The sequence below is a fragment of the Ambystoma mexicanum genome, chromosome 13 (assembly GCF_040938575.1).
Source record: "Ambystoma mexicanum isolate Mex_15411 chromosome 13, UKY_AmexF1_1, whole genome shotgun sequence".
NCBI classification, from domain to species: domain Eukaryota; kingdom Metazoa; phylum Chordata; class Amphibia; order Caudata; family Ambystomatidae; genus Ambystoma; species Ambystoma mexicanum.
The window spans coordinates 737,223,568-737,248,350 of NC_090938.1; the positions used below are offsets into that span (position 1 = coordinate 737,223,568).

The following is a 24,783-nucleotide window of genomic DNA, read 5'->3' on the forward strand; positions in this document are numbered from 1 at the left end:
GAGGCCTGGAATGTGTCTCTCCCCTACACACAGCTTGCTTGCAGAGAACAGAAGCAGTGTGTTCTTATAAGAAAGAATTGTGTCTGCAGGCTCATGAAATTGCAAACTGTTGCTAAATAAATTTCTGAAGGTGTCATACTCGTCACAATTGTCAATCATCGAACCCAATTCAAAGGAAATACATTATGGGCGGTATTGAATGTGTCACCACTGATTGTAAGATGCTTGCTTTGTATAACTGTTGTATGATTCTCACTCTCTTGCGGCCCCCGGGGTCTGGAAACACACGTCGCGGGGCGTGAGACCCAGTTGGCCAACTGAGACTATTTGCTTTGCAATAAACCCTAGCTTTTAGGAATACAACCTTGTGTCTGTCGTATCAGTTCGTGTGTGGTGATTGTGCCTTGTTTCCATACGCAAGGGTCCCCTAGGGGACCCTTCAAGATGGCGCCCGAATGGGGACCCTCCCCTACTTGTTCCATCGTGTACGTTGTAAAATAAGGAAGGTGGAGAGAACGGCGAGGACGGGACGATCGAGCCGCGATCAAGAGGTGTTTGGGGCGCCCCTGTGAAAGTGATGAGAGACTCCTTTGCAGATCTGCACACAACTGATCCCTGATCGACGTGCCCGGCCAGAGAACAAGGAGGCGACGGTCCCAAAACGAGGCAGAGTGATCCAAGATACACAGACACAAAGATTATTGGTTGTGTCAGTATACGGATTAATTGCGTCTTGAGAGACTACTTGATTGATCAGGTGAGTCGTGCCCCGATTCGAAGTAACCCTGATATTGGTTGAGAGTTGATTTTGCAAAATCAAACACCCAGTGTAAGTTTGATTAGCCGAGGGTAAGGTTAAAACATGCCTGTGGTATTGTCCACCTTAGCAGGATTTTTCCGCTGCGGTAGACAATCTTTGGAAACTGGCCAGGTCGCGCCACCCCGAGGGGTCACCGGCGTATGAGATGTATGTGAAGTATCGTGTGAGGGCGATAATGTTTTGTGAGATTTGGCATAGGCAAACCAGAAAAGAGGAAGATTTGCAGTGGCCGAATCACAGGAGTTTCGAGATCTTGAGGATAGATTACTTGGAGAAGGTGTTGTTGAAAAAGAAAACACATCCTACGGCATTTGACATCCTTAGAGACTGAAGAAGGGAAGCTATGCTTTGTTGGAAAAGTAGAGAGAAGAGCGTGCGCAGGCATAAGTCAAAAGCAGAAAGAGTGAAAGAAAAGCAGGAGGAGGAGTGGGATGATAGTTTGAGAAAATCAAATAGACGTGGTCAGTTGAGTATAGATAAAATATACCCAGAACAAGAGTTGCATTCATCAGCTGAATTAATAAACAAAATATTAACTGATACAAGGCGAGGCCCAAAGAGAGACTAAAAAGACCGCGCCAGTGACTATTGCTCAGCCCCCTACAGTTGTTCAGTCCCTCCCTATTGCTCATACCCCAGCAAAGCCACAGATCCTACAATCAGCGCCTCCCATTAGCCAGCCAGCGCCGCAACAGTCACTTCCCGTTCCCGTTGTCCCATCCGCACCTCCCTCCCAAGAGATTGTTTCTGTCCCATCCGCCCCTCCAATAATTGAACTTGAACTCATTGAAACGAGAGAGGGGACCGGACAAAGTTAATGCGCTAGAGTGACCCGTAGTGCGATCAGCAAGGAGAGAAAACGAGAGTTGCAAGAACAGGCAGAGATGTATATAAATGGGAATGATAAGACGTCAACGCTAGCTTCGATGTATGATTTCAGGAGGAGCAATGTAAGACAGGTATTGTTGGAATGCATGGGGGAATATTTAACGGGGAGATGGAAACAGTTAATTGGGAGGCCACCGCCGCAACAGTTGTTGGATTTGAATGCATTAGCACGTTGTAGAGAGAGAGATGAAGAAATAAGGGAGCATGTAGACAGACTTTTTGAATGTAAGAATTAACGTGATGATGAATATGCTGGAATGTTTGCCACGCCGGGGAAGAGGAATAAAGATATTAGTAGAGATAGGAGGGAAGCGGCGATACCATATGTACAGCGGCAAGACAAACGGGTGATAAACTAAAAGTATGTATACGAGAGGCCTTAAGATGGATTACAGATCCTAGTATTCCCACAATGGAAATACATGAGATATTTGATGAATACCCCTTGCCAATGAAAAGAGAAGCACTACAGACAATGCTTGAGGTGCTACTTCAGCAAGTGGCGGGACACAATAGAGGGAGAGGAAACGCACAAGGCAGAAGTAATTCGAACATGCATGGAGGGCCTCTGGGACTAAATCCGTGTGCGCACTGCAGAGAGGAAGGTCACTGGCGAGCGCAATGTCCACATTTACAAAATAGAAATGGGTATGGACAGAGACAGCATAGGGAGCACCCAGGAACAAATGGGCAGAATAGAAGCCACATGCAGCAGCACCAGAATAGTCAAGGAAATGTTACCCAGAATCAGAGCCAAGCTCAAAATCCGACTGCTTTTAGCCAAAATCAGAGCCAACAGAATACGTAGAATGGAAATAGAACAGGGGGCGGGAACATTTTTGATATCCATCAAAATACATACTATAGTAATAGTAGTGATTACACATCGGATGATGTGTTATTTCCTCAATAGGACAGCCCAAGACAGGGGTCGGAACCAGTGTCTATTCCCGTGAATCAAAACGGACCCTACGTAGAAATGAAAGTCAGGAATAGAGAGCATAGCTTTCTCGTAGATACAGGAGCGCAAAAGTGCTCGATTGACCATCACCTGGTTCCGGAGATACCACTGTCAGGGCAAAGAAATACTTCAGTAGGGTTTGCAGGTACCCCACTGATCAATCCAGTGTCCCAACCAGTAGCAGTGACATTAGGTCCATTCACTGAATATTGTCTATTTCTCTTAACAGAAAATTGTGGGGAAACCTTTTGGGTTTAAATCTATTGAAAGAACTGAGTGCAGTTATCCATCGCACTCCTGATGGAGTGTTCTTGACAATTTCACCATAGAATGTGCCAGTGTCTGAATTTATGTCCAAACCTTTGCCAGGAGAATTGAGTAAAGTGCCAACTTGCATATGGGCAATGAATGACAATGATGTGGGATGCTTGAAAATATAGCCAGTAAGAATTGCTCTCAAAGAAGGATTAACGTTACCGCGTAGTCCACAGTACAAAATTTCAGCAGAAGGAGAGAATGGGTTGAAGAGTATTGTTTCAGATTTGGTAAAATCGGGGGTGATTGAAGAGATTACAGGCAGTACATGAAACAGCCCCATTCTCCCGGTGTATAAGCAAGGAGGTAATGAGATACCGTATCGTTTCATAATTGATTGCGTGCATTAAACAAAGTAGTAGATCCTCAATTCCCATTGGTTCCAGACGTTACCACAATTTTGACAATGATACCCGCCTCGGCAGAGTACTTTAGTGTTATTGACTTGAAGAATGCCTTCTTTAGCATTCCAGTACACAAGGAAAGCAGATATCTGTTTGCCTTCACATTAGGAGGGCGATCATTTAGATTCACACGCATTCCACAGGGCTAGACAGAGAGTCTGAGTATTTACAGCAGAGCATTGAAAGAACAGCTACATATGCTAGAGTTACCAACAGGTTGTGTATTGTTACAGTATATAGATGACCTATTAATCGCTGCTGATACAGATGAGATTTGTAAAAAAAGTACTGTTTTATTATTGACACATTTAGCAGCGCATGGCCATAAAGCAAGCTTAAAGAAATTCCAATATTGTCAAAAGGAGGTGGCTTATTTGGGCTACCTACTTTTGAGAGAGGGGAGAAGACTGACGCCAGAACGAATAGAGAGTATTTCTGGTATGCCTATTTCAAAGACACAGAATGGAGTCAGAGCTATAATAGGCATGGCTTCCTATTGCCGGCAGGGGATTGTGAACTTTGCATTGATTGTGAAGCCAATGGTGGCATTGGCAAAAAGGATGCTGTGATGCCTTTGCAGTGGAATGAAGAATGTCAGAGAGCATTTGATCTGCTCAGAACTGCATTGTGTTCTGCTCCACTTTTGGGCACACCAAATTATGAGAAGATTTTCAGATTGTTCGTACATGAAAATGAGGGCTGCGCGTTGGCTGTTTTGACACAGGAACAAGGTGGAAGAAATAGGCCATGCGGCTATTTTTCTTCCGCGCTGGACCCTGTAGCGCGCGCACTACCACGTTGTTTGCGAGCTGTTGCAGCGGCTGCTGTGTCAGTGAAACTAACAGAAGGAATGGTGTTGGGGCACACCTTAATTTTGATGGTGCCACATGCCATAGACGTTCTATTAAATAGAACGCAAACGCAACACCTCACCTCTGCTAGATTGACTAGATACGAAATTGTCCTCTTTGCACCACACATCCAAATTATGAGGTGTAGCGCTTTGAATCCTGCAGAATTAATTCCACTGCCCACGGAAGAACTAGGTGAGAATGAATCACCTCCCCATGATTGTTTAATGGTTACTGAGGAAGAAACAAAAGGAAGAATCGATTTAACAGATACCCCACAAAAAGAGCCAGATGGAGAACTGTTTTGTGACAGCTCCTGTTTTAAATTACCTGATGGCACATCAACTGCTGCCTATGCTATCACTACGTTGAAGAGTATTGTAGAGAGTAAAAGAATCCCCTACAACTCTGCACAAGCCGCGGAGATAATAGCTTTAACCAGAGCCTGTGAGATATCTGAAAATTTGAGTGTAAACATATATACTGACAGCCAATACGCCTTTGGCGTGGTTCATAACTTTGGCCGACTCTGGGCTGAGAGGGGTTTCTTGACATCACATGGGGCCAGAATCCAACATGGCCCTTTGATTGTATGGTTACTGTCTGCACTTACGTGTCCAAAGCGCCTAGCAATAGTGAAATGCGAGGCGCATAAAAAAGTAACATGTAAAGTGGGAGAGGGAAACGCATTTGCAGACAGGATTGCGAAGCAAACTGCCACTGATTTGAATACCAAGATGTTGACAGTACAGTCTGAGGAAGTGCCCTGCATGATAGAAAATGGAATTGCTACTGTCAAAGGGATGCAGGCAGAAGCCACTGCTGACGAGATACAAGGGTGGGCTGAGGGCTCTGCAGAATTAGATCTAGAAGGTTGCTGGGTGGACAAGAAAAGTAAAAATTGGATGCTGCCCAACTCCTATGTAACTGCAATGGTCATGATGGCCCACAGCCCCACACACATTTGTGCCAAAAAGATAGTTCAGCATCTAGCCACAGTATGGGAGAACACACACATAAAGAAAAATGCTGAGAGGCTGGTCCAAAATTGTATCACGTGCCTTCAACACAATGTGGGGAAGGGAGCGGTGACCCCAACAGGCAGTTTCCGCCCTCCCTCTATGCCATTTGAGGTAATCCATTTTGATTTCATAGAGATGGAGAGGTGCCAAAACTTGAAGTACGTTTTAGTGGTTATATGTGCATTCAGTAAATGGGTGGAAGCACATCCATTGAAAGACTGCACCGCGATGAGCACTGCAAAAGTAATGTTAAAGGAGTATTTTTCCCGGTTTGGTCTGCCCCGTGTCATATGGTCAGATAATGGCCCACATTTTGTGGGCACAGTGATACTACGGATTTGCGCAGGTTTCCAGATTGACAAGAGATTCCATTGTTCTAGGCACCCCATTAGTGCAGGTCTTATTGAACGTCACAACGGCATTTTAAAGGCCAAAATAAGTCAAATTTGTGCAGGAAACAAGTTGAGCTGGGTAGACGCATTACCGCTAGCATTACTGTGCATGCGCACATCTGTACAGACAAGAACTGGGCTCTCCCCATACGAGATAGTGATGGGAAGGCCGGCGAATGTTTGGTGTGCGCCGTAGCCAAAGCGGCTAAAGGAGATTGAATATCCTGTATTTACTGTAATCTGTTAATTCAAAAATTGTGTTTGATTCATCAGCATGTGCAGGGGGCTGCACCCATCAGATACACTGGTCCGGGGCATTCACTGGAACCCGGAGAATGGGTTCTGGTCAAGAATTTTGAGAGAAAATAATTACTTGCACCCAGATGGCGTGGACCCTACCAGATACTTTTAGCAACACAAACTGCAATCCGTGTAGATGGAAGGAAGGCGTGGATACATGCAACGCACGCTAAAAAGGTCCCATCGTCGTCTGAAAAGCTGCCTGATCGAGACGACCAGAAAGAGACAGCGGTCCCAGAAATGAAAGAAACTGTTGCCAGTTCCTTGCCACAAAATCTGTCTGAACCTGAAATAAAGCCTGGACCGAAGCCTGAAAAGATTGCTATAAAAGAGGAAGGGCAAAGAGTGCCCCAACGTTGTCCAGCAGAACCTGCATCATTGCTGGCTGACACAAAACGTGTACCACTTTGGCGCCCACCATCTTTCATTACGCCGCAGCCTGAAACGAAATCTGCATCATCACTTTGGCGCCCACCATCATCTCTCATTGCGCCGCAAGCTGACTCCGAGCTCGAGTCTGGAAGTGTGTCCGCACTATTCATTGATCACACGATACCAGGAGCAAGGCGGTATAATTTACGGAATCGGAAGAAGTAGTGATCAAATCTACATTTCTGTTTGATCTTTGTTGCCTATGTTTCCTACCACGGTTGAAATAGGAACCGGAGGCCTAGAGGAGAGCGGCGTGAGGGTTGTGCAAATCGGACAGCCCCAGAGCGAGGCTCCTCGGTGCTAAAAACAAAATCCATGTGCATATCACCCCTTACGGACAAGAGGGGCTCACATGGTACGAAGGCAATTGATAACTGCTCTGGAGTTCTTTGAGCAATGTGCAGATGCACAGAAATCTTGCCCAACGTATAGCAATCCAGGCTGCCAAGAACTGGCAGAACAGACTGTTGACATTTACCAAACGTATTGACATTCGAACAAGTGCAACGAGAAGAGACATTCACGACGAACATTGTTGGAGAAGAAGAAAAGTGAGAGAAAAATGCTGGAACCAGCTTTTGCCCCCTCCTGCACCACTGCTGATAATGAGTTAACTATAGAGACTGGAAGGTTAGAAAAAAGAAATTGCCAAATTGCCAAAAAAAATGTATGCTGATCTTAACGATAGTCATGTGTGTAATGAGTATATTAGCCCCAATAATGACAGTACTGGTATTATGGTAATTAGAAGAAATACACCCCTTGGAAGTACTCTTGCTTGTTGGAAACATCTCCACTACTGAAAGCCTGGTTCATGTAATTACTTACACTCTGTCCCCAATGGAAGAGAGGCACAGGGAAGGTTATGGGAATAACACATTACTGCTAATAATGAATATGACTCACTCAATATTGAGAAAGAATAATTGCTGCATATGTGCCCACTTGCTGCAGCATGGTGGTAAGGGAATTGGTTGGTATGTGCAGCCGTTGCCATTGAGTTCTGCATGTTACACATCCTTGAGTGCATTATATTATGGGAAATGGAATGAAAGTGAAACTGGTCAATTAGATAGAACAAATATGAATGAATTCAAAGAGATTATTATGAAACCTGTAGGTTGTTCTATATTTCACAAAGCAGGACTGGTCACACCAGTAGTGATGCCACAAGACAGATTATTTGTGCCTTATAAATCATCTGTAATCACGTTTCATATGAAACCAGAAGGAAATAAAGATACACTGCCCCCTTCCTATACAGTAAATTACAGTCCACGCTCTGTCCCCTTTTGCCTGAGAAAAAAGGGTTCCTATTCGGTGGGGACATTCACTAGATGCATGAATATAGCATTCCTTGATAAGGAGGTAGAGCCAGTTTATGTAGGTGATCCTGTTTATTTTATATGTGGAGAAAAAGTGTATCCCTCGTTACTTAGAAACTGGGGAGGTACTTGTTACTTGGGATTTTTGTTCCCGGGGGTATTCCTTTCAAGAACTGCAGATATAGCCAAATTGGCCAGGTCAAGACCACGGCGAAATGAGGAAAAAGGTTTGATCGCGGAAGACATAGCAAAATCATTCATACCATTTTGGGGCCAAGCAATAAACTCCTGTAATATAAGACAACTGTCTAGAATATTAGAGAAAACAATAAATGGAACGACAGATATATTATACAATATGACATTAAAGGAAAAAGGAATTAGATTAATGGCACTCCAAAATAGGATGGCTCTTGATGTAATCTTGGTTGATCGTGGGGGAGTTTATAAAATCGTGGGATCAGCGTGTTGCGTATTTGTAAGCGACTCCTCTCCTACGATTTTCGAAACGATAAGAAAGTTGCACGTTTTAAGCTCTGACTTACACCCCCCTGAAGGAAGTTGGGAATTGAACATAAGCTCTTGGTTCTGGGAGGTATTACGCTCATGGGGATGGAAATTATTTGCAATCCTAGTAGCAGTGCTAGGAATATTCATGACACGTTGTTGCATAAACTGCTTACCTATAGTGTATACTGAAATAAGTGAGGAGTGTGTACACATGGTAGAAAAAAAGAGCACTACTAAATCAGGTACTCAGGAAAATAATGAAATGAAGACAGTGAAAGAATTCATGTCAATCAATATTGATGACAATGACGACGAGGAGGAGACTAGTAGTATGCAAGATTCAGAATCAGATACTTGGTCGGAAGAGGATGCAATGTACGGATGAGGTGTTTGGCATATGGCCAAAAGGAGGGTTTGTCAGTCCAGAAAAGTAGACACCCCGCAATGAGGATGGATAGCTTAGCTAAAGAGCGGCCATTTTGAATTGATTGAAATCGCCATTTTGTTTTCTAACGTTTGCCACTTACTTTCTGTTAAAACTGCTTTGCTGAAAACTTATTCTGCTCCACTAGTACATTATTGTTCATGCATAGAGCAAGGCTGCGAGAGACTTGTTGAAACATAACGCAGCGACCCAGACAGAAATGCCCGGTCTCCTCCCTCACAAGTCCTTGGAAGTAACAGCGAGGCATTTAATCAGTACACAGGTGCCAGCTAGTCTTGCTAATACAGTAGAAATGTTAGAAACGAACATTTAATGGCTTGAATTATGCTCTCCTTTACGGCCCCCTTCCCTGAGACCTGTAGAGCCCTGGAGAGCGAGTTGACCCCCAGCACACGAATAGAAACTAGGAGATAGCGAGGCCTGGAATGTGTCTCTCCCCTGCATGCAGCTTGCTTGCAGAAAACAGAAGCAGTGTGTTCTTATAACAAAGAATTGTGTATGCAGGCACATGAAATTGCAAACTGTTGCTAAATAAATGTCTGCAGGTGTCATACTCGTCACAATTGTCAATCATCGAACCCAATTCAAAGGAAATACATTATGGGCAGTATTGAATGTGTCACCACTGATTGTAAGATGCTTGATTTGTATATATGTAACTGTTGTACGATTCTCACTCTCTTGCATCCCCTGGGGTCTGGAAACACACGTTGCGGGGCGTGGGACCCAGTTGGCCAACTGAGACTATTTGCTTTGCAATAAACCCTAGCTTTTGGGAATACAACCTCGTGTCTGTCGTATCAGTTCGTGTGTGGTGATTGTGCCTTGTTTCCATACACAAGGGTCCCTTAGGGGCCCCTTTAATTTGGCTCATGGCTGAAGGTAGAGACTGACCATCAAAGGCGATGGGATAGAGCCCTGGGGTACACCCCATTTGGGGTTATTTGTGGGGGATTCAAAGCATGCTAGCTCAACGGACTGTAAGCTTAGTGATCCCAAACCACAGCAACCAACCAATCAAAATGCGGAGGTCGCTGGTATCAAAGGCTGCCGACAAGTCCAGCAGAATTGGGGCGCTGTCCTTGCAACTGTCTGCTGGAATTCTAATATCATCGGGCATGGTTAAAATCCCCAATTCTGCCCCCCTTCCAGGGTGAAAGCCTGCGTGGAAAGGGTACAGAATATGGCGATTTTCCACATGATGTTGCTTTGGACACTTTGCCCCAGTTCCAAAATGTTTCCCCAGTAGGGCAGACAAGACCTGTGATCTCTAGGGCTGAAAACTCTTATTCAGGAGAGGTGTGTGTGATGTATTGGGTTGGCTGTCGTGCATGTATTGTTCTGTTTCTGCTCTACTATATGAGTGATGTCCACCTCACAGCACACGCCATCATTATTGTGTGTTTCTTTGTTTCATATAATGTCTATGTGGAGTTTACCATGCATGGTTCTGTGTACAGTGCATCACAGACTTTGAACTGAAATGGGCCGCCACACCTTGGTGGGCCTTGGTGACTCACAGTGGGGGCGTAGAACTTTTCTTGAATGGTAATTTAGGGTCTCCACTCCCCCAATGGCTGACCTTCTAGTATACTTTTCCCTTGATAACCTGCATGTGGGAATCCCACCTCTACTGCTTTATCCAGGGGTTTGCCACAGGATTCAAGCACAATCTGAGGCTTTGAGAAATGCTGATATTCACCAAGGAAGCCAGCTCCTTAGGGTCATGCTAATGTAAGAAACCTGTAATTCAGCAAGGAAGAGGTTAACATTCTTGTGATGCATGAAAAACATAACAGTTCTTTCCCCAAGAATTAAATATATTCCTTATAATGTTTTGGTTGTGTCATCAGATAAGTGCACTATTTGAAACTGCTGGTGCCCCTCCCCCCAAAAATATAAACGGCTGTCCTTTTGGTTCTGAAAGCCCCAGCCTGCACCACATCAATGCATTGTTGCCGATGACCGGTGCTGGCAGGTTTTCCCAGCGATCACAGATTATTATGAAAATAGCCTCTGTGATCTTTAGCCGGCCTTGTATATGTGCTTTATTGTTCTTTGTTGTGTTGTGTATGTTCTGCTATGTGTGTGCTGTCCTCTATTGTACTGCTTGAATTTTCTATACCATGGGCCTCATTACGAGTCACCCGGTATGGAAATAACGGTGGCGGTAAACCCGCTGCCACCGTTATTTCCATACCGGGTGATTCGGAGTCCTGCAGGCGGAGGTGTCATTCCCGCCAGGTCTGACCTGGCGAGTTTAACACCACCCGCCTGCAGGCGACGTGGAAATACCTGCACCATCACGAGATGGTGGCGGTGTTTCCATGGTCCCCATTCCCATTCAGTCCTATGGGACAACGGGGTTGTAATGCCCCGGTAATTCCGGGAATCACGGAGGCGGAATGGTAATTCGAGTCTGGCGGTAACCGAGCCGGAAAAACCTGCAGGTTACCGCCGGACTCGTAATGAGGCCCCATGTGTTGTATGATCTGTGAAATCCTTTATGTGCGATTTACTGTGTTCTGTGTTATGAGTGTTTGCTGTGCTTCTTGTGTGCTGATGTGTATTGTACTGCACATTCTGCTGTGCTGTAGGTTTGATGTACTGTTTTTATTGTGCTGTGGGAGTGTTGTGTTGTGTGTGTGTGTTGTATGTTCATCTGTACTGTATGAGTAATTGACTGTACTGCACACGCTGTTGTGCCATATGTGTGATTTACTATTTTTATTGTGCTGTGGGAGTGTTGCACTTGCATGGCACATGCGTGCTGCAATGTGTGTGGTTACTGTAATGTGCTTGCTGTATAAGTGCACTATGGTAGTTTACAGTACACTTAATGCGTACTGTACTGGATGTGTACAAGATTGTATTTACTGTACGGTGCACGCACACTTTGCTGCACTTATGTTGCTGTATGCAGTGTGGTTTGGTGTGTGTTGTATGCTGAGTGCTGTACTATATGTTCGCTAGACTGTGCTGTGCAGGGTTTGAGCTGCTGTGTGAGTGTTGGATGGTGTACATTGTGTGCTGGTGCGTACTGGACTGTGATGTCCTGTTTGCTGTTTATTGTGCTGTATGGATGTTATATGCTGAAGTATGCTTTACGGTATGGACAGTTGGCTGTTTTTACTGTACTGCACTGTGTGCAGTATGTGTGCTTTACTGTATGTTGGTGTATTGTGCTCTTGAGTGTTGTACTCTTTGTATGCTGTGCTGTGTGCGCTGGACTCTGCTTACTGCACTGTGTGCTTGAGTCATTCATGGTGCAGCGTGAGTTCCTTAATGTGTGTGCTCTAAACTGGAACGTGTGCAGTACTGGCTGTGTGCACTGGTCCTTTAATGTTGGTGCACGTTGCTCTGTAGTCAACATTCTTGTTTTAAATGCTTTAGTGTTCAGTTAGGGTTGGCACTGCTCTGCTCTACCCTGCTTTCTGGTGTTGTTTATTTATTTATTCGTTATTTGTAATGCAGACTATGCAGCTAAATTGTGTTTCAAATTGTGTTTCAAATTGTGGGTCATGACAAGGGGGATAGGTATGAGGAAAGGTATAAAACAAAAACAAACACCTTAAAAGGTCTTGAAACATTCGGAACGTGCAAGTGCTATATCATGAGAGCAGGTGAAGAGGGGAGGAGAGGACATGCAGGAAAGGGGTAAGGGAAGAAACAAACAAAAACGCTCTGACTAGGTCGTGAGACGATTTGGAGCGTGCAAGTGCTGAAACATGAAAAAGGGGGCGAGGGGAGGAAGGGACGTGCAGGAGGGGAAGAAGGTGAGAGGTACAAAAAATGCTAAACAAGTTAAAAGTGCAGGAACAAGTAGGTAAACAAGTGTTGACTTGGTTCGTCTTTGTGCTTCAAAGGGAAGAAAATGCCAGCGTGTGAAAGGTGTTAAAATTGCGTATACCCCGAAGACAGCATAAGAGCTGGGGTGTATACTGTGAAAGAAATACCAACATGCCACCGCACTAGCCATGCAGTCTAGTTCCTCTGGCCCTGGCTCCTGTCACTGTTTCTGGGAAGCCTTGGTTCCCTTCCTGCTCCGGCGGACTGGAGCAGATGCTATGGAGCACCACTGCACCACCAATACACCAAATGAGCAGGATTGCATGGAAAATGTTGATCACAACCCTCCTGGCTCCTGACGCCGCCTTTCATTCTACTGTACTGATAAATAAGTACCACTGACATTATACGCAAGTGGTCTTTAACGAGATGTATTAATATGGTGAAATGAGGAGCATATGCTTCTTGTTTCCCTGATTTAATATGATAAAATGATGAGCTTCTGTGTACTCCTTACTGAATTTGGTGAAATTAGGACTTGCTTTTCCGTTCCTCTGTTTATGTTTAAACATTTGTGTTAAGACGGATTTCTGAACTCTGTCCTGGTGGCGCAGAAGTTCAGAAGGCCAACCTAATTACTTGGAACAGGGTAACCTCTGGACGAGCCAGACCAATCAAGGTAGCGATCGCGGCGGTCAAGACTAGGTCTCAAGAGGAGTGAGGGTGACTGAAAGCCCGCAATGAGCACACAAAGCAAGGACACTTACAAACTACTCCAAACAGGTGTTATATTAAAAATATATACACATTTATTCCAAGGCCTTTAAAACAATGACCGTAGCGAGAAAATCACAATATAGCAATAGTAAACCAACACATACCATACCAATACAATATATATACAAATACAACAAGTCTCAAGCGTTATATGCACGAAATGGGTAGTCCACCTAAAAGGGAGGGAAAACAGGCAGTGCGAAATAATGCTTAGACCCAGTCCGCCTTCAGAGACACCTAACTAAATGGAAGTCCGAGCCCTGCGAAGAGTGGAGCCTTGTGCTCAAAAGTACCTGCACGCGCTGGTGCCAACGGGCAAAGGGGGAGTCTCTTCGAGGGAAATCAGGCAGTTCAGTTTAGTGCACAAATGAAGGAGAACAAGTTCCGCGACTCAAGCGCAGCCTCTACTGTGGGCAGAAGCAGAGCGCGAGTATGGAAAAGGGTGCTGTTTTGACACAGCGGGGAAAAGCTATGGGCTCCTGCAGGAGGGCGACCAGTTCCTAGCTGTGCTACTCACCGGTCCCCGATGCAAGCAGACCCAGGCTTCTCCGCGTCAGTTTCAGCAGCTGGCAGGTTCAGAAGAGCAGGGAGCGTCTTGTCGTCGCGTTGAGTAAAAGACGTCCCAATCGAAGAAACCCGCACAGTTTGTTACCACAGCAGGGCAACGGAGCGGCCGTGTGTATCTGAGCCAAATGTACACTACTCACTTCAGACCTGGGAACGCCAAGTGTACGAAGCGTGTGAGAGTGCCAAGGACTCGAAATACTACACAACCTGGCGGCGGTTACAGAGCAAGACTCCCGTGTAAGCTGGTCAGTCAGCTGGATGGCCCAGAGACGCTTCCGAAGGCTTACTGGCAGGAGATGGTGAAGATGCCGAGAATAGCTGTTCCCGCTATTCCAAGGGTCGAAGTACCAGTACAGGCCTTCTGGTTCGATCAAAGGTGAAAAGGGTTTCACAAGACGACAGCAGTGCCGAGGAGAAGTCCTTCAGCTGGTCACCAGCGATTCCTCAGTTCAGCGTCTTGGTTGCAGGATACTTGGCTCCTGTATTCCTTCGTTCGTAAGAACTCAGGAGATCGACCTGGTAGTGGTGTTTCCAGCCCCCTCTTATCCACGGTTCCCTTCGCGCCAAAACGGAGGGGACCCAATGGGAGATCCGCTCATCAACACTCACACCATTTGTGGACCAATCACGGACCACAGTGGTCCCAGGCATTCACACCACCCTAGACTCTCTGGCACTCAGGATGTGTATTGGGACCAGACATCCCAGCCCACATCCTGGAGGCACACACAAGACATGTAGAAGCCCGCGAAAGCATCCGTGTTTCGTGGGAAAGTACATGCCCAAATAAGGAAGGCCCCGGGTCAGCTCGACCTGGGGAAGGTGAAGGGAGCAAGACGGTCAGCGGACAGGACAAAGGAGCCTCGTGGTCTGGCCATTTTGGGAGCCAGGCCACCATTTTGGGTTAAGCGCGGAAAACGCGCTTAGAATGCCAAAAGGAGCTCAAAACACAAGAAACGATCGCTGCCACCATTCCCGTCCGTGAATCACTTGCACCGATCAGTTACAATCCTAAACGAGTATCTAGGGCCTGTAAGAAGGCTAGAGACCCAAAAGAGCTGTAACTTAGCTTACAGTTCCCTCTTGTGTCATGTTGCACGAAAGCCGCAACATGATAAAAGAAACTACGGGAAACAGCGTTCCCCGGTACTGACTGTCTTAAGGGCATGTCAGTTTCCCCGTAAGAAAGGAGCGAAAGCCCAGAGGAGTGCGGCAGAAGGCTGCACTTCTCTGGCAAAGTCGAGAACAAGGTGAAAAACAACAGAAAAAAGTTTAGGGGTTGCCACATGGAAGGAAAATTACCTACAATTACGAAATCTTTACTAACACTCGCCCCTCCCAGACTATGGACAGGGGGAACTAATCCACCCCTGGATGAGTCTCTTGTTCAGGTCGGTTAAACATTCTGGACAACCCATCAGCATTGCTATGTTGGACACCTGGCCTATGCTCAATAGTGAAGTCGAAGCCTTGTAGACTTATGGACCACCTAAGCAACTTTGGATTCTCCCCCTTCATGTTCATAAGCCACTTTAAAGGCTTATGGTCAGTTTGCACAGTGAAGTGGGTCCCATAGAGGTAGGGCCTCAGCTTCCTTAGGGCCCACACAACAGAGAAACATTCTTTCTCTACCGTGGACCATCTGAGCTCTCTGTCCTTAAGCTGGCGGCTAATAAAACCAATAGGGTGTTCCTTACCCTTCTCATGTACTTGCGATAGTACAGCTCCTATCCCAGTGTCAGAGGCGTCCGTCTGCACGATAAAAGGTCTTTGATAATCAGGGGCCCTGAGGACAGGGGCCTGGCACAAGGAGTCTTTTAAGCCATTGAAGGTCTTCTCACACTCGTCGGTCCAAGTTACCTTCTTGGGTTTCTTCGGAGTTGTGAGGGCAGTCAGAGGGGCAGCTATGGTGCCCTAGTCTGCCACAAAATTGCAGTAATACCCCGTGAGTCCTAAGAAGACTCTCACTTGGGTTTGTGTAGTGGGGGTAGGCCAGTCTTGTACTGCTTGTACTTTACTGGGAAGAGGCTGTATCCTCCCTCCACCTACTTCATGTCCAAGGTAAACCACTGAACCTTGCCCAATCTGGCATTTACTAGCCTTTATGGTCAGGTGTGCTTTCTGAAGAGCCTGGAGCACAATCCCGAGGTGTTTCACATGGTCTTCCCAGGTGGCACTGAAAACTGCTATATCGTCCAGATATGCAAGACAGAATTCGTCCAACCCATTCAAAACATGATTCACAAGCCTCTGGAAAGTGGCAGGTGCATTCTTCAACCCGAACGGCATTACCCGGAATTGGTAAAGGCCGTCTGGAGTAGAAAATGCTGTCTTCTCCTTGGCATGTTCTACTAAAGCTATTTGCCAATAGCCAGCAGTGCTGAGGTACTTGGAGGCACCCAAAGTATCCACCAGCTCATCTGTTCGAGGCAAGGGGTGTGCATCTGTCTTGGTGACAGCATTCAGAGCCCTGTAATCCACGCAGAACCTCAATTCAGAAGTGCCTGCCTTTGGAACCAAAACTACAGGGCTGGACCAAGGACTACTAGAGGGTTCAATCACCCCAAGGTCTAACATCTTGTTGACCTCGGTCTTAATATAAGACCGTACTTTGTCTGACATCCTGTATCCCCTACTTTTGGTAGGTACACTGTCTCCTGTGTCTATGTTATGTTTGCACCAAGGTGTCAAACCAGGCGACTGTGAAAACAGGGGAGAAAACTGCCTAAGCAAACTTTTCACCTCAGCCTGCTGATCAGAAGTCAGGTGAGGGGCCACTCGGACACCCTCAAAGGAGCTATCTGAAGGACCGCTTTGGAACAGGTCGGGGAGAGGTTCAGACTCCTCTTCCTCAACATCTGAAGCCAGTAGCAGTGCTGCGATTTCGACTCTTGGGACGAAAGCCTTCAGCCTATTCACGTGAAACACTTTTGGAGCCTGTCCAGGCCTTCCAAGGTCCACTAAATAGTTAACCTCACCCAGGGGCTCCACCACTGTGTAAGGGCCTGACCATTTGTCCTGTAAAGCTCGAGGCCTTATGGGATTCATGATCAGGACTTGCTGACCAGGTGTAAAGTTGATGAGGGAAGCTTTCTGGTCGTACTAATGTTTCACCAGCGCTTGTCCTGCCTTCAATTTATCACTAGCCAAGCCCATCAGAAGTACCATCCGTTTTCTGAGCCCTAGCACATAATCAACTACGTTGGTAGTAACAGGGGGAGTGGGCATCTCCCATCCCTCTTTGACGATGGCTAAGGGTCCCCGTACGGGATGACCGAACAGAAGTTCGAAGGGGCTGAAGCCAACACCCTCCTGTGGTACCTCTCGGTAGGCAAACAGTAAGCATGGTAAAAGAAGATCCCATTTTCTTCTCTGAGGCTCTTCCAGAGCCCCAATCATGCTCTTTAACGTTCTGTTGAAACGTTCCACCAGACCATTGGTCTGGGGGTGGTATGCGGAAGAGAACTTGTAGGTGACCCCACATTCTTTCCACATAGCCTGCATATACTTCGACATAAAGTTGCTGCCACGATCCGGCACAACTTCTTTAGGGAAGCCAACCCTAGTAAATATGCCAAGTAAAGCTTTTGCAACTGACTTGGCAGTTACAGTTTTCAATGGGATGGCCTCAGGATATCTGGTTGCATGGTCGACCAGCACCAGGATAAACCTATTGCCCGAGGATGTTTGTGGGTCAAGGGGACCAACGATGTCGATCCTTACCCTTTCAAATGGTACCCCCACAACTGGGAGCGGTACCAACGGAGCTTGGATTGTCACGCCAACCTTACCAGACAACTGGCAGGAGGCACAACTCCTGCAGTGGCTTTCTACTTGCACCCCCATCTTGGGCCAGTAGAAGTGCATGGATAACCTTTGCTTGGTCCTTTTCATACCAAGGTGACCAGCAAGGGGAACTTCATGCGCCAACTGCAGGAGGAAGGGCCTAACAGCAAGGGGAACCACCAACCTCCTATGGTCTCCTTCTGTAGACTCTGTGGGCTCACTATACAGGAGTCCACCTTCCCAATAAATCCTATGCGTCCCAGGAGGTTCACCCTCAAGCTGGGAGCAGGCCTGTCTCCTTAGGCTTCCAGAGATTGGCACTCACGTTGGCCTTTACTGAATTCGTCCCTATCAGGACCTCCTTCAACTAACAAGTCTTTTAGTTCAGGATGATCGTTGGGGTCAAATACTTCAGGCATCGCCACCTCATCGTCAGGCCCGGGCGATTGACCAACTTCCTCCACCGCAGTGGTAGGCGAGCTCGGGGGAATATTCTCTTTCCCTCGTCCTGACTTGTTGACTCCTTTCGCCTTGGGTTTCCCCTTCGGCTGGGGCGGCGTATTGGTCTTGGCCAATGCTGCCCGTGCTTGAGACCGTGTGTAGGGTCTTTCGGCAGTGTCTCCTATGAGCCCTAAAGCTCTGAGATCATTACCTAACAAGACCTTTCCCGGGACGTTTCTCTGAATGCTCACTGGAATCCTGACTGCTGTACCATTTAAAGTAAGATTTACAGGTATTACTGGGAACATACGGAGTGGGCCGTCAGCCAACTTAGTGGGCATCAGAGTAGCTCTGGCAACTTCCTCTGAGTCTACCAAGGTAGAATCCACTACAGTGCGACTGCACCCACTATCCCTAAGAGCTGGAGTATCTACTCCATTGATCAGCACACTGTCTTTAAAGTAGTGCTTGGTATTATCTGGAATCCTAGCATAAGCCTCTGCGACTTTAGGCTCCCAGGAACCCAGGGAAACTAAAACTACCTCAGCCTCTATCCCGCTGGGAAATGAGTCTGAGGAGAAGGATGCTCCTGTAATCTCTTCGTCCTCGTAGGAGGAGAAGGCCAGATTAGCGGAGTGGACCCCCAAAGGTCTAACCTTACACCGGGGATCCCCTTCACGTGGTCAGTTGCTCCACAAGCAAAACAAGATCCATTGGGTCTGTTTACCTAGGGAGGCTTATTGTAACCAGAGTTCTGTTTCGGAGGCTGACCTCCACTACCCTGTGAGTTCTCTTGTGTCTTACCCTTATTTTTCTTTTTGTGGCCCTTATGAGAAGAAGATTTATCAGATTATCCACCCTCCATATCTTTGGACTTTTTCCCTTCCTCCTGCTTACCAGGATGAGTTTTGTCCTTATGGGACACTCAATGTGACACCCATAAATCTGCTGCAATGGCCAGCTTCTTAGGATCTATCTCCTTCGAATCGGCCAAATGCTGCTTAAGCTCCGGGGAAGAAGATGCAAAAATGTGTTCCAGCATGACAAGATTTATCATGCCTTCGAAGGTAGAAACCTTATAACCTTCAACCCAGCCAGTTAAGTTTTTCAAGGATTCAGTGACATAAGATACCCAAGTACCACCTTCCTTTTTCTTATACTCTCTGAAACGTTTCAAATATTGGGCCGGAGTCTTCCCAAACTTTAAAATGAGAGTTTGCTTTAACATTGCGAAATCAGCTCGCTCAGCCTTCGACATTTCCATAATGGCACTACAGCCAGAATGGGGCAGTCTGCTGAGTAACCAGGCAATCTTATCAGCATTGTCAACTTGTTGAACTTCGCATGCATACTCAAACGCATTCAGCCAGTTCATAATGTCATTCCTTTCCTCATACACACTGAGCAGATCTTTCGGAAACCGTGGATGAGAGGAGGCCCCAGACCCATGTCCAGGACCCTTGGACCCATTTGCAACCTGAAGCTTGGCCAGTTCCAACTGGTGATCCCTGTCTTTTTGTTTTTCTGCCTGTTCGATTTTTAGTTTGGCTATGCTGAATTCAAGCTCCTGCTGCCTAAACCGCAGCTCTTGCTTCTTGAATTCAAGCATAGCCTCCCCATCAGCACTGGCAGAGGAAACATTAGACATCTCATCCTCCCTGTCCTCGTGGTCGCGATGGATCAGTGCAGCGGCAGAACCGTCGGTTCTACCAGTGAGAGCAGCCCCACCTCCTTCCGCACTGTCCTCAGAAGTTATAGCGTCAAGCTCCGCTTCTTGCCACGCCACGATTCTTTGGATCATTAACAATTTCGTGCTCTCTCCGCACACATCTTTTTCAATGTTTCTGATTTGGAAGCATTTAAAGTTAACAAGGTATTTGTTTCCATACTGTTAGATAGGACTATGGCCTTTTTAAAGTTATACTACAACAATTCACTACGTGCCCTGGTTGGAATAACCTGAAATGCCTTAGTTCGTGCGCAACACTGGATACCTTCAGTCGTATCCCACCGCTGTACACCAATTTGTTAAGACGGATTTCTGAACTCTGTCCTGGTGGCGCAGAAGTTCAGAAGGCCAACCTAATTACTTGGAACAGGGTAACCTCTGGACGAGCCAGACCAATCAAGGTAGCGATCGTGGCGGTCAAGACTAGGTCTCAAGAGGGGTGAGGGTGACTGAAAGCCCGCAATGAGCACACAAAGCAAGGACACTTACAAACTACTCCAAACAGGTGTTATATTAAAAATATATACACATTTATTCCAAGGCCTTTAAAACAATGACCGTAGCGAGAAAATGACAATATAACAATAGTAAACCAAAACATACCATACCAATACAATATATATACAAATACAACAAGTCTCAAGCGTTATATGCACGAAATGGGTAGTCCACCTAAAAGGGAGGGAAAACAGGCAGTGCGAAAAAATGCTTAGACCCAGTCCGCCTTCAGAGACACCTAACTAAATGGAAGTCCGAGCCCTGCGAAGAGTGGAGCCTTGTGCTCAAAAGTACCTGCACGCGCTGGTGCCAACGGGCAAAGGGGGAGTCTCTTCGAGGGAAATCAGGCAGTTCAGTTTAGTGCACAAATGAAGGAGAACAAGTTCCGCGACTCAAGCGCAGCCTCTACTGTGGGCAGAAGCAGAGCGCGAGTACGGAAAAGGGTGCTGTTTTGACACAGCGGGGAAAAGCTATGGGCTCCTGCAGGAGGGCGACCAGTTCCTAGCTATGCTACTCACCGGTCCCCGATGCAAGCAGACCCAGGCTTCTCCACGTCAGTTTCAGCAGCTGGCAGGTTCAGAAGAGCAGGGAGCATCTCGTCGTCGCGTTGAGTAAAAGACATCCCAATCGAAGAAACCCGCACAGTTTGTTACCACAGCAGGGCAACGGAGCGGCCGTGTGTATCTGAGCCAAATGTACACTACTCACTTCAGACCTGGGAACGCCAAGTGTACGAAGCGTGTGAGAGTGACAAGGACTCGAAATACTACACAACCTGGCAGCGGTTACAGAGCAAGACTCCCGTGTAAGCTGGTCAGTCAGCTGGATGGCCCAGAGACGCTTCCGAAGGCTTACTGGCAGGAGATGGTGAAGATGCCGAGAATAGCTGTTCCCGCTATTCCAAGGGTCGAAGTACCAGTACAGGCCTTCTGGTTCGATCAAAGGTGAAAAGGGTTTCACAAGACGACAGCAGTGCAGAGGAGAAGTCCTTCAGCGGGTCACCAGCGATTCCTCGGTTCAGCCTCTTGGTTGCAGGATACTTGGCTCCTGTATTCCTTCGTTCGTGAGAACTCAGGAGATCGACCTGGTAGTGGTGTTTCCAGCCCCCTCTTATCCACGGTTCGATTCGCGCCAAAACGGAGGGGACCCAATGGGAGATCCGCTCATCAACACTCACACCATTCGTGGACCAATCACGGATCACGGACCACGGTGGTCCCAGGCATTCACACCACCCTAGACTCTCTGGCACCCAGGATGTGTATTGGGACCAGACATCCCAGCCCACATCCTGGAGGCACACACAAGACATGTAGAAGCCCGCGAAAGCATCCGTGTTTCGCGGGAAAGTACATGCCCAAATAAGGAAGGCCCCGGGTCGACTCGACCTGGGGAAGGTGAAGGGAGCAAGACGGTCAGCGGACAGGACAAACGAGCCTCGTGCTCTGGCCATTTTGGGAGCCAGGCCACCATTTTGGGTTAAGCGCGGAAAACGCGCTTAGAACGCCAAAAGGAGCTCAAAACACAAGAAACGATCGCTGCCACCATTCCCGTCCGTGAATCACTTGCACCGATCAGTTACAATCCTAAACGAGTATCTAGGGCCTGTAGAAGGCTAGAGACCCAAGAGAGCTGTAACTTAGCTTACAGTGCCCTCTTGTGTCATGTTGCACGAAAGCCGCAACATGATAAAAGAAACTACGGGAAACAGCGTTCCCCGGTACTGACTGTCTTAAGGGCATGTCAGTTTCCCCGTAAGAAAGGAGCGAAAGCCCAGAGGAGTGCGGCAGAAGGCTGCACTTCTCTGGCAAAGTCGAGAACAAGGTGAAAAACAACAGCAAAAAGTTTAGGGGTTGCCACATGGAAGGAAAATTACCTACAATTACGAAATCTTTCCTAACAATTTGTAGCGTGCCTTAGGCCTAAGGTCAAACGGGTGCACAAACAACAAAATAGTACCACAAACAAACAGTTAAGGGACAAAAAAGAACGCATAAAATCACAGATACAAAAAACAGCAGCAAAAGATCCCTAAAAACATGAAGATAAAAGAGATAATTTAACTAACTGGGCTGAGTCGATTAGGGTGCGGACCCCCTTACAAAAAGGTTTTCGGGAAGGGGTCGGGACCACTCTTGAGTGCGTTGGCTCTCCTTGCTTGTACCTCTGATAAAGGAAGGGAGCTTGTGAAGTCAATGCACATAGCAGTAATTGATCTTGCAGCTGCTTTTGATAACGTTGATATTCATAATCTGTGGTGCAGATTGACACACTGGGGTATTGACAAGGGCCTATTGTGTATGATTCAGTTATTATACTCTGGCAACTTGATTAAAGTAAGACTAAACAATCGGGGTGAGTTATCCTGGGCAATTCCTATTGCTAAATGAGTGCACCAGAGATGTGTCTTCCACATTGTTTAACCTTTACCTTGTGGACCTGTGGGAGGAAAGCAAATTGTGGAAGTGTTATGCACCGAAATCGAAAGACCTGACGGTAAAAATAATTGCTTAGGCAGATGGCCTTGTCTTGTTGGACTACACTGAGGCAGGTCTGCAGAGACTATTGGAGGGTGTGGAAAACTATTTGGCCAGTAACCAACTTACAATAAATCCCACCAAATCCATTGTAATGGCCTTTTCAAACCAGCACAAAGTGAAAAACTTTATCTGGAAACTAAGCAAGATATCGGTCTCCAAGGCTACTACCATAACCTATCTGGGCTTTCCATTTTCTTGAAAGGGACAAGTCATTACGCAGAAAGAATAAAATGGCAGGGAAAATTCTGCAGTGTATTTCTCTTATGAAGGTTCTCAAGAGAAAACTGTAAGCACACTCCCTAATTCCGTTAATTGAGCGCTATTAGCTAAAAATAACCACCACGGGTGTGAATTGATTCCTTTTAAGAACAGGACATTTCTAGATGCCCTAGAAGGGAACATTTGGAAGGCAATTGAATTGGAATTGGGCATTTCATCATGGTGGGATAAGAATGTGAAATGAAGTCTTCTCTTGCTGTACAAATTAATGCTGGCAAAACAACCTAATATGGGCCATTATTTGTATGATTGTTTAATAAATAGGCCTCACTCAGTACCCTTTTTGAGCACATTTTACAAACGTCTGGCCTTTGAAGAACTAAAAGTGACAGAGTCTGACTGTCAAGAAAATGAGGATTCTGCAATGGGATAGGAATATGGACCTGGCAGATTTGGAAAGACTAAAGTTATTTAAAGAAATACCAAATCTACTATTCCCAAGGGATAAACTGAGAGAGTATGTATCCAAATTCCTGTTGTAAAAGCTTAGGGATTGCTATTTTAAATTCCGTCTCAATGCTCTTGCCACATTAGAAGTGATTGGTCCCAAACGTGACTTACCACTAGAATTACGAGGGTGTTGTGCATGTGGCCAGGCTCCATTGGAATCATTATTCCACCTAGTATTGGAATGTCTGATGTTCCTGAGTGAGAGAATCAGGCTGCTGGACCCCTGTTTGTACTCAACTTCATCAGTTTTGACATACTCAATTATGGGACAGGCTTATGATGACCTAAAATCAGGTTTTGATACTTGCATTGACCAAAGTATTGGGAATAATTCTTGCTGAGCTTGAAAAGTTCCTACATCAGCGGGAACGAGACTGGCAAGATATTTGGGACAGTGTCTGCTACAATGGTGTGTCATTTGATTCTGATTTCTGTGATACTATGTTGGAGTTCAGCAGTGATTGTGTTGTATGTTTTTATCAGGAACGACATTTGATTTTTCTTGGATATGTGACCTCATGTTCAAGTATTGTGTGTGTGTGTATATATATATATATATATATATATATATATATATATAGGCACTTCTCTGAGTTCCATAGACATAGTTAAAGGACTATACTGGTAACAACTATTAAGATGCTTTAGTCCCTTGTTTTTTCACGTGACCAAGCACTCAGTTGAGTGTGAAACGCGTTGTGTGCGGGCCGTTCTGACGGGCGTCCTGCCTCTGTTTTTGCTGCTGTTCCAGCCATACTTTGTATTTTTTTGTTTATTTTAAACAATTTCTTTGTGCAACATTAAATAATTTTTTGTGATCTTTTTAGTGTTGTGCGCTGTGCTTTTTCTGTTGGGAAATTGGGCATTCAACTGTTCTAATTGACTGCGGAGAGTGCGGTTCATTTTCCTCTTTTTGTTGACATATATATATATATTATGGTTTTGTAAAAATAACTGTAAATGTTTCTCTGTAAACTGGTTAACACTGAAATGAAGAAAAAAAGATAAAACCGAACACATAAAACAACAACATAAAACCAACATCAAATAAAATCAATAAGACCATCAAGTAGATAAGAGATGCCATGAAATCAGCAGGATAAGACCATCAGAACAAGTCAATAATATCACATAAAAAAAGTCTTCAAGGCTTTCTTGAAAGAGAAGTCTGAGGAATCCACTCTTAATATACTCGGCAGCTTATTCCACAAAGAAGGGGCAAGGAAGTGAAAAGATCACCTCCCTGCCCTCTCCAGTTTAGC

At 46.0% G+C, this 24,783-nt stretch overlaps 1 protein-coding gene across 1 annotated transcript in view; it reads left to right on the forward strand.

Moving 5' to 3' along the window:
* LOC138521861 (E3 ubiquitin-protein ligase TRIM39-like) overlaps window positions 1–24,783 on the forward strand; it is a 159,100-nt gene that overhangs the window by 126,587 nt on the left and 7,730 nt on the right. The window lies entirely within an intron of this gene.